Source organism: Myotis brandtii, unplaced genomic scaffold (genome assembly GCF_000412655.1).
Source record: "Myotis brandtii unplaced genomic scaffold, ASM41265v1 scaffold13, whole genome shotgun sequence".
NCBI classification, from domain to species: Eukaryota; Metazoa; Chordata; class Mammalia; order Chiroptera; family Vespertilionidae; genus Myotis; species Myotis brandtii.
Window position 1 is genome coordinate 5,192,028 of NW_005354595.1, and position 10,421 is coordinate 5,202,448.

Genomic DNA, 10,421 nt, shown 5'->3' on the forward strand with positions numbered 1-10,421 from the left:
AATTTCAATCGTTGCACTATTGATATTTGGCTCTGTTGACTAATGAGTTTGCTGACCACTGCTCTATCCACTGAGCCAAAGTGGTTAGGGCTATGAGAATCATTGATCAGCTGCCTTCTGCACGCCCCCAAGCCCGCAACCCGGGCATGTGCCTCGAACCATGACCTCCTGGTTCATAGGTCGATGCTCAAGCACTGAGCAACACCAGCTGGGAAAAACTTGTCTTTAGAATTGTTTTTACAACACTTGATGTTTTAGAATTGTCATGAAAATACAAAATCACATGCAAGAGAGATGTGAAAAAAATTAGGGCCTAACAAATAAGGGATAAAACTCACATAAATACGCTGATTTTTTAAGTGCAGTTTAGTAAAAAGTAAAAAAAAAGAAAAAAATTCAGCTTTTGCCCCAGTGGTGAAAAATCTCTGCCTTGGTATTTGATCCTAATGTGCATGCTAATCATTTGTGCTACAGTTAACTTCACTGTGGCCGGGTTCTTCACCTTTCTCTTTCCTAACAGCTCTGCAGAGCCTTGTTGGTATTCATTATTAAGTAACGTCAGCAGCAACTACATTAACCTTTTCAAAGTCCATGGATCTCCAAAGACTGACTAAATATATACACTTATTCTTTTTAAAAAAATATATAATTTTATTGATTTTTAGAGAGAGAGGAAGAGCGAGGAGGGATAGACAGAAACATAGATGAGAGAGGAAGTCATTGATCGGCTGCCTCCTGCACCGCCCCCACCAGGGATGGAGACTGCAACCCGGGCATGTGCCCTAACTGGGAATCAAACTGGTGACTTCTTGGTTCCTGGGTCAACGCACAACCGCTGAGCCACACCAGCTGGGCTATACACATATTCTTTATTTAACACTGTATTCTCAAGAATCTGAGTTAATAGGAAAGAGCACAATAGTAGTCACACCTAGTAAACTTATGGCCATGATCAACTTGTTTAGACTTAAGTTCTTAGAAGAAAGGACAGAAAGGCCCAGGAGAAAATGCACAGTGGCCAGGGGTTCTCAAAGTCTGAAGTTTATAACCACCACTTACACAGGCTCTGCTCCAAATTTTCACACCTTGACCTCTAGTTTGAGGTGCACAGATTTAAAAGTAACATCATCCCTCCCAGTATAGATACACGCACACACATACATACACTAACTCACTCTTTAAAGTGAGTAAAGGGTACACACAATCTCTGAATTTAAGTGACAGAGAAGTGATATCTAAGGTGCATTTAATATGCTACTTAAATGTAGCAATTCTCAGTGCAGCAGGAAATGGCAGGCTTTCAACTGCTCTGGATGTATACTAATTGGGGGACCTTGGGCAAGCTAGCTGAACTTTCTGAGCCTCTGTTTCCTAATCTGTAAAATGGGGCTAATATTGGCACCCATCTGAGTTGTGGGAATAAAATGAAATTATATGAGAGCAGACAAGTAGGGAAACAAGTGCAGAATAACCCCCAGTTAATGACTGGTCACCACTATTCCCTGCATTCCCTCCCTAGTTGTCTGCTCTCTTATTTCATGCACTTCCCTTTCCCTCAGAGACCACCCATCCTTAAAAGCATCTCCTCTATGCAAATGACCTAAAGCCTTTTTTGAAATCTAGTGCTGGGCCTTCGATTGCCTGTGGGAAATTGCTGCATGGAGGTATTAACATCAGTATCACCTCAAACTCAGTCTATATAAAACTGAATTCATCTTCTCCTGCCCAGGTACTAGTCTCCATCTCAACTCCCATGTCTATCAATCACAAGACCTTTCTCCAATTATGTGGCATTCTAATCTGGCTTTATCTGTCTTCTTCATCCCACATATTGAGACTAAGTCAGGAAAGTCTGTCCTATTTCGACTGCGTAATGCCACTTCTCTGTTCCCCATTTACACTATTTGGTTCCAGTTAGTGAACAACTGCCCGTATGCTTCTGCTTTCCCTTCTGCCACCTCAGGCACAGACTATGCTGTCAGGTGAATCTTCCTTCAATCATTCTGAAAAACCCTCCATGTCAGCCTGTTTCTTTCCCCTTGAAATAATGAATGCCTTCTCTGCATGTAACCTCTCTTCTCTCTACTCCAGCCAGGAAGACTTTTGAAACTGACATGCACTAAGTTAAAGGCTTCCTTGCCTTTGCTCAAACCATTTCTTTTACTGGTATGTCCCCTCTTCTCCCTACTTTCTACTAAAACCTCTCTATCCTCCTATTCTTTCTAAACCCATCCTTCAAGGCCAGATCAAAGGTCATTTCCGAGAGTAGTCTCCAACTAGTCCACCCTTCTTGGTTTCCCCAATTCCCTGAACTCCTAACCACCCGATTTAGCTTGTCCTTACTATGACTGCTATTTATTTCACCCATAGCAGTCATCTTCTTGATTGCTTAAAAATTTTGTAAGTTAGGTCCTTTTTCCAAAACCCATACACAGGATTTTTAAATTTTGTTTATATGGAAGGATTAATGGATATGAGGATATCCAAGAGATTTAGTTTATATTAATATTGTAATGTCTAAGATTTGTACATGGGTTGTACAGTTTGCTACAAGCCAATGAGGTGGGTTTTACTGTTTCCATTTTATAGCTGGGGAAACTGAGGCACCAAAGGTTAAAGATTTGACCCACATAACCCAGCTGACAGGTGTGAAATTCAAAACCTTACAATCTGGTTATACAGTCCATACCCCTGCCAGTACAAGATGGGGTTCAATTCTCTGAATTCTAAGAGCCCTTTCGAGCAGCAATAGGGAAAGGATTTCTTACAAGGACAGCAAAAGGTCACTCACCCATTAAGGGAGGATCATTTCGTTGGGGATAATGGCAAAATGAGACACATATTATAGACAAAATTCAACTGAATTTTATTTAAAAAAATTTTACACCAGAAACAATTATGTTTAAAATTAAATTCTTTTGCTATTACAGATAATGCCACATGGAAAGATTCTTGCATATAGAATAACTTTACTTTTGGATTACTAAGGATGTCAACTTTTTTATGGCTTTCAATGTATGTTGTCAAACAGTGTCCCCACAGGGTCATTTCAATTTATTCAGCAAATCAATAAAGTCTACTTGAGTCAAAACCACACGAGCAATTAATATTATTCTGTTAACTTTTACCAGCATTTATAAACCCTTAGACGAAGAGACTTCACTGCCCACCCCCCCCCCATTTTGGAAGAGAGAGGTTTTTCCCATTTTAGAGAGAGAGAACAGGTTTTTCACATTTGGGGACCCCTCTCCAGGGGGGAGTTTGTATATGCTTGCAATAAATTTCCACACTTTTGCTTAAAATCCTTTAGTCTGCAAATTTTTATTCTTCAAACTTCGTAGGACAAGAACCTGCAACAAGAGTTCCAGCTTGCCATTCAGGGTATCATCAGCTTGCAAGCCACACAGAAACAGGTAGCTGACCAGATTTGGTCCATGGGCTATAGTTTTGCCAACTTCTGGTTTTAACTGTGTAACCATTTGTTTATTGCTTTAAGTACTCAAGGGGGAAAATGCATAAAGCTGTGAGAGTTTAATGATGAGATATAGCCTGGTTTGAATGATCAAGGAAACTTTTCCAAAGAAGGGATTTTTAGGCTGAAACTTAAAGGATGAGTAGTAGCCAGCCACAGGCAGGGAGAAAAGTGAAGAGCGTTCTAGACAAATGAACAGCATGTGCAAAAGCCCTAAATTAAGGAATACAATTGACGGAAGAATCTGTGAGGTCTAAGCACAAAGACTAAGAAGCATGGTGTGAGATGACACTGGAGAGAGATGGAGAAGGGCCCACAGAGGGTCTTACTGGCTAGGGTCTGGGATTCTAGTCTTTGTCCTACGAGCAATCCGAAACCACTAAAGTCGTTCAACTAGGAGAGGGACACAATCAGCTTTGTATTTCTTTAAAGATCACTAAGACTGCAGTACGGAGAAAACTTAGAAGGGAGCATGAATGAACAGAGGGAGATCTGTAAGCAAGATTCTGGCCAGAGACAACAGAAGCTTGGACTAGGGTGTTGGAAGTGGTGTTTAGAAGGTTAAAGAGGCAACATGTCATGACTAGAACCTGCTAAACAAATGAAAGGCAGGTTTCCCACATGATTCAGGTTTCCAGTTTCCATGCCAGGAAAATGGTATTATTCAGGGAACCAGAGATACTGGAAAAAGTGTGTATGTGTGTTTTACACATTTTGAGTTCAGTTTTAGACATGCCACGTTTGAGTTGTGTACAAGATATCCTAGTGAAAGTGCTAAGTAATCAGATGGCTAGAAGGATTAGAGGCTAGGACAATTTGTTTCAATTTAGTATCTCAGTAATTCAGTTTGGGAATTGTCTCCATATGGGCTGTAACTAAAACTACAGGAGGAGATGAAATTACCTAGAGAAAGGGCATGGAACAGATACATGCAAAAAAAAAAAAAGAAACTAGACCACCAACTTACACCATACACAAAAATAAACTCAAAATGGATAAAGGACTTAAACATAAGACGAGAAACCATAAAAATATTAGAAGAATCCATAGGCAGCAAAATATCAGACATATGTTGTAGCAATATCTTTACCAATACAGTTCCTAGGACAATGGAAACTAAGGAGAAAAATAAACAAATGGGACTACATCGAAATAAAAAGCTTCTGCACAGCAAAAGAAACCAACAAAACAACAAGAGAGTCCACTGCATAGGAAAACATATTTGCCAATGTTACATCTGAAAAGAGTTTAATTTCCAAAATTTATAGGGAACTCATACAATTTAACAAAAGGAAGATAAACAATCCAATCAAAAAATGGGCAAAGGACCTAAATAGACACTTCTCGAAAGAGGACATACAGAAAGCCAAGAGACATATGAAAACATGCTCAAAGTCACTAATTATCTGAGAGATGCAAATCAAAACAACAATGAGGTTCCATCTCACACCTGTCAGAATGGCTATCATCAACAAATCAACAAACGACAAATGCTGGAGAGGATGTGGAGAAAAAGGAACCCTCTTGCACTGCTGGTGGGAATGCAGACTGGTGTAGCCATTGTGGAGAACAGTATGGCGTTTCCTCAAAAAATTAAAAATGGAACTCCCATTTAACCCAGCAATCCCACTTCTAGGAATGTATCCCAAGAAAACAGAAACACCAACCAGAAAGGATATATGCACCCCTATGTTCATAGCAGCACAATTTACAATAGCTAAGATTTGGAAACAACCTGAGTGCCCATCAGCAGATGAGTGGATTAAAAAACTGTGGTACATCTACACAATGGAATACTATGCTGCTATAAAAAAAGAAGGAACTTTTACCATTTGCAACAGCATGGATGGACCTGCAGAGCATTATGCTAAGCGAAATAAGCCAGTTGGAGAAAGATAAGTATCTCACTCATATGTGCGATATAATGAACAACATAAACTGATGAACAAAAATAGATCCAGAGATATAAAAGCATCAAACAGACCATCAAACCTCAGAGGAAAGGGTGGGGGCTGGGGGCGGGGGGAGATCAACCAAAGGACTTGTATGCATGCATATAGGCATAACCAATGGACACAGAGAGTAGGGGGGAGTGAGGGCATGTGCTGGGGGGTGGGAGCAGCCAGGGAGAGGTCAATGGGGGAAGAAGGGAAGGAGAGGGGAGGCGGGGGAACAGCAGTTTTCAACCTTGGCAGCTCATGAGAATCACCGGGGGAACTTTAAAAAATTCTGAGGTCCAGGCAGTACTCCTGAACAAATAAAATCAGGATCTTTGGGAGTGGGCACCTGGCATCAGTGCTTTTTGAGTTCTCAAGTGTTTCCAGACTTAAGACATTAAGAATGACCAGTACTACAGAAAGATCAAGAGTAAGAGACTAAACAGGTTTCTAGTCCTAGCTACCTTACTTTAAGGTAATCTCTGCCTCAGACTACTTCATATCTCCAAATTCTAAACTAGAATTTGAGAAGAGTGAGATAGTAGGACTAATTTTTCTCTAATATCCCCCAGAGTCCCAAAAAATCTGAGCCAACATTATAAAATTAAAATATTTTTCTTGGGGGGGAGGGGTTGGGAAGGCAATAGAAAACGGGTATTAACCAATTACCAGAATACAGAATATATTTTTATAAATAATTATCTTCCCCAGCCAGTAATTTAAAAATTTTTTATTGATTTTTAGAGGGAGAGGGAGAAGGAAAGATTGATATGAGAGGGAAACATGGGTCCACCGCCTCCCACACGCCCCTAACAGGGAACCAAGCCCACAACCCAGGACTGTGCCCTGATCAGGAATCGAATCGGCAAGAGTTTGGTGCAGGGAACAACACCCAACCAACTGAGCCACACTGGCCAGGGCCAGCCAATAACATTTTTAATGAGAGAAGTGATACATCAAAGAGTATTTGTAGTATTTGTTAAGCCTGGGAAAATTCTAACTGGACCAGTTTTGCTATATTGTACTATGTTGCTCCCCAGCTAGTAACTGCAAGGACTTCAAAATCGTGGTATGAATTTAACTTGGAAATTGCTTCATTCAAAACTTTATTGAGTGGACCATTTCTAAAGTTAAAGTGAGCTGCAATTTACGATCTGGGAAGCATGCATGTGAACACAGAAGAGCACTCCGAGTCAGAAGGCCTGAGCTGAAGCTTGGATCACTAGCAGCTCTGTGACGTCTGCCAGGTTTCCCAGTCTCCACGTCTCAATTTCCTGAGCTGTACAATGGAAGTTCAGAGTTACCGCAGAAATTAAAACATGAAAATGGCTGTGAAAAACAGCAATATTTTACCTTTACATTATTTCCAGCCAATTTTAACACTAACTTTTATTTACATTTTTGAGGAGTTGCTCTTATTTGCTACCGGTACAGTATTATGAAGGAGAAAAAAACCAAAACCAAAACTATCTTCATGCCATGACCTTTTTTGTTCCAATCAGAGCAAATCTACTTTGCTGGACATATTTTAATGGAACAACTTAGTCTCTGTTGGTAATTCCCACTACATTTTTCACATTTCATTATCATCTGACTTCAAATTCCACAAAGCAGATGGAGACTACAGTATTATTTAAAAAATCTGTTAAGGAACAGTTAACATACTCAAAAGTTAACCAGTATTTATGAACCACTTGATTGTTTTTCATTACTCCCATGATACAAAAGCTAGAAAAAAGACAGTTAAATGTACAGCTCTCAATTTAAAGACCACGGGACAAGACGGTAGACAAGTAAAATTTCTCCTGAAGTCAGACAGATGGGCAGTTTGTTCAATCAGAGAGACTGTCCTCCATCCCTCCCACAATGTCTAAGGTTAGAAGGGATGGACAGAGAACTTCAGAGCGCTAGCAAACTCTCCTGGTCTCCAAAGCCCTGCTGTGAGAAATAATGATCTAGCCATTAACGACAAAGACTTAGGGCAATTTGCTAAGTAATCTTTCAAAAGCTTCCTTCATTCAAACTGGTTTGTCAATGGGAAAGAACATTTCATAAATCTAAAGATTTACAAGTGAACTTTTAAGTTTAACATTATAAGAGTAGAAATTATGTCAGGTTAGAACAGAACAAACGAATTATGGAGAGTTGGGAATAAATTTTAAGAGTCTTAGGGAGGATTAGTGCTGAAAAAAAAAACCTCTCAAGAACACTATCTCACTTTTATGTTCTCTTCAAAGAGATTTTTAGGCAAAGACTATCATGTGTTGGCTTGTTTTGAGCAAGTATTAATATTAGCAAACAACTTGTAGTGGCTACTAAAAAAAACGAAACATAATTAAGAATCCTATAAGAGCCCTGACTCATTAGCCACGCTTAAGATTCTTAGATGTACACACCCAATACAGTAAAATTATTTTGCCAATAACCTGCTCCTTCAGCAATAAAATACAATACAGAATATGACACTTTCCTTTGATCTAAATCCTAAAACAGAATAATTATTTTGGTGGCAAATTATGAAAATAATACCAGGACAGACTATAAGAGATGAAACAGTTTGGAAGACCATGAATTCTCTTATGAGAGTCTACAACAAAGCAGGGGAAAATAAAAAGTGAATCTCTACTAGAAAAAGAAAACACACGATATTTACATTGATAAAACCTGCCAGGGTTTTAACATTGCTGACAGTGCCACTGAGAAAAGCTCAGTTGAAATGCAGATTACCTCAAAGCACAGTGTTTTGATGTGCCTTGCAGGTTATCATTAGAGTTTGCAGACAAGCTCTTTTAAGATGGTATAGCCCCTGTTCCAAAGGAAATATAAGCATTGAGCAAAGCTCCCAGGAGAAAAGGAAAAACCTACTCAACTTTGCAAACTGACAGGATCATAGACAAAATAGGAAGGAATGTGAGAAAGGCAAGTGAGTGAACCTTAATTCAAACAGTTCCTAGAAGAGGATGCTTGGTGGAATTAGCCAACCAGCCCATGAAAGTCAAACACTTGGATCAGGGCTGGATTCACAGTCAGTGTTACTTGGCAGCCAGATGTTCAAATCTGTGTACATAATTCTGTTCACTGACTACTGCTGAACAACTGTACAAGGTATGGAGGGCACTGCGGTGGATACGAGGATGGGGAAAACAAAAGTAGTTCCTATACTCAAGGAGCTTACAATCCAGCAGAAGGGATGAAAGAACATATTCTGCTTCTAAGAGAGGTTCGAGGTAGTGTGCAGGTTCTCAACTGGAGAAGATTGCCTCTTGTATCCCTATTTTGTTTCAACATAACATACATAGATACAGTATTATTCTAAAGCTGGTGATGCTCCTGAAAGGAGCATTAAAATGTCAGCAGACTGGTAACATTTCACAAATGAAGAATGATGCCAAAATCTCAAATAAATGGGGGGGGGGGGGATGAGCTCTTTGGCACAAAACCTGCTTCTCAATGCTCCACTGAACACTACAAGTCCCTAAAGCTGAACTTCAAGGCATGTGACAGCTGCTGATTGGTTATAGGAATTCACAGGGAAAAAAATGCACCCCTTGGGGTGCGTGACATGCATCTTGTCTGTAGAACATGGCATGAAGGAAACAGTGGCTCCAAGTGGAGAAAAAGGCAAAGAGGATGTATGTGACAGCGTCCTGGAAAGTATAATAGGGAGCCAGACAAATGCCAAGACTCACTCACTACCTGTTATCAGAACAGAGTTTTGGTGCAGCATCCCTCCCGAAATTAATTGTTCAGTCATTGAACAAGCCATCCGTAAATTACCAATACTTTCCTGCCTTAAAGGTATTTCACCATCAAAAGAGGATGTGAAGTTACCCGGTTCTTTAAAGAAAGGCAGTATAAAAGATAGCTCTTTGGTGAAAATAACATTTAAGTAAATATTAGATGAAAATACCCAACTTGATTCCCTCCTCCACCCAAATATCCCCAACCAGTTGAAAGCTATTGTGTAGCTCTACACCGTCATTTGTTAGTAAGAAAACTCCGGTCTACTGACCTCTCCTTCATAGCACCACATAATAGTCTTTCTTTGCTATTCTAACTAAATAGGAAGGTTTAACTAAGCCAGTCAGCCTATGAAAAACAACAACACATGGGTAAGCAAACACTGAAAAAAAAAAAAAGAACTGGACAAATAGGATGGGTACTTGATAAAACATAAATGTCCTCCATTCATCTGCAATTCTAGTCATTTTCTCTCTAACAGATCGCAGGTTATTTAAAACTGAGTTATATATAGTCATTTAGCAGCAGCAAAACACTTCTGGCAGTATCACACATGCTAGATCTCTGGAGGAATTTTTTTCTTCCAAACTAGAATTTTTCTTCACCAAGAACCGATCAGCCTTTATTTCTAAAAACAAAAGCCCTTGCCTCCCACCCGCCCCCCCCAAAATAAACAAATCAAAGCCCACCGTTGAATTCTGCGCTAATGAAACGGTGTGATTACATCCCAGGCGTTGTCAGAGCCTATTTTTCATACAGCACCACCAGACAGTTTGATGCAGCATTCCTGATTGCTTTTTATCGTATTTGTAAATACACTCACTAATCCACTCAATTGGGTAATTTACAAACAGGTCCTCTCAGTTATTAGTGGCCAGCAGTCAAGTCCTATTACATTTGATCCTCGCACAGTTGTCTAAACATTTCCATCCCCAGGTTAAGGGCTGGGATCCGCAAGGGAGAGGGAGGTTCGCAAAATTTGGATGGGGGCAGGGAAGAAGCGAGGAGAAATCTCTGCATCTCAGCCCTCGGCGACAACAGTCAGCCAGTGCCCACAGAAAAACTAAATTCGGCACCTCTTCCTCCTGTTACACTGGCAACAAAGAGGGAGTTTCCGTAGCGCTCCCGTCACCCCCCAGGTGCCCAAGCCCCTTCCCGGCCCAGTCCCGGGCTGCAGGGGCCTCCGCGTGCAGAGGGTGCAGAGAGGCCGCGGAGCCCGGGGTCAAGGCACAGAGGGGGGATGGGGTGGGAAGCGAGCGGGTGGGACATGG

General features: G+C 40.5%; 1 long non-coding RNA gene across 1 annotated transcript; it reads right to left on the reverse strand.

Annotated features, from left to right (window-relative positions):
- Positions 1 to 6,498: 6,498 nt before the first annotated feature.
- LOC106725003 lies at positions 6,499 to 9,371 on the reverse strand. The gene is made up of 2 exons (XR_001360842.1): positions 7,075 to 9,371; positions 6,499 to 6,688 (listed from the first exon to the last, which is right to left on the reverse strand). It is a non-coding gene; the product is annotated as an uncharacterized LOC106725003 (long non-coding RNA).
- Positions 9,372 to 10,421: the final 1,050 nt, after the last annotated feature.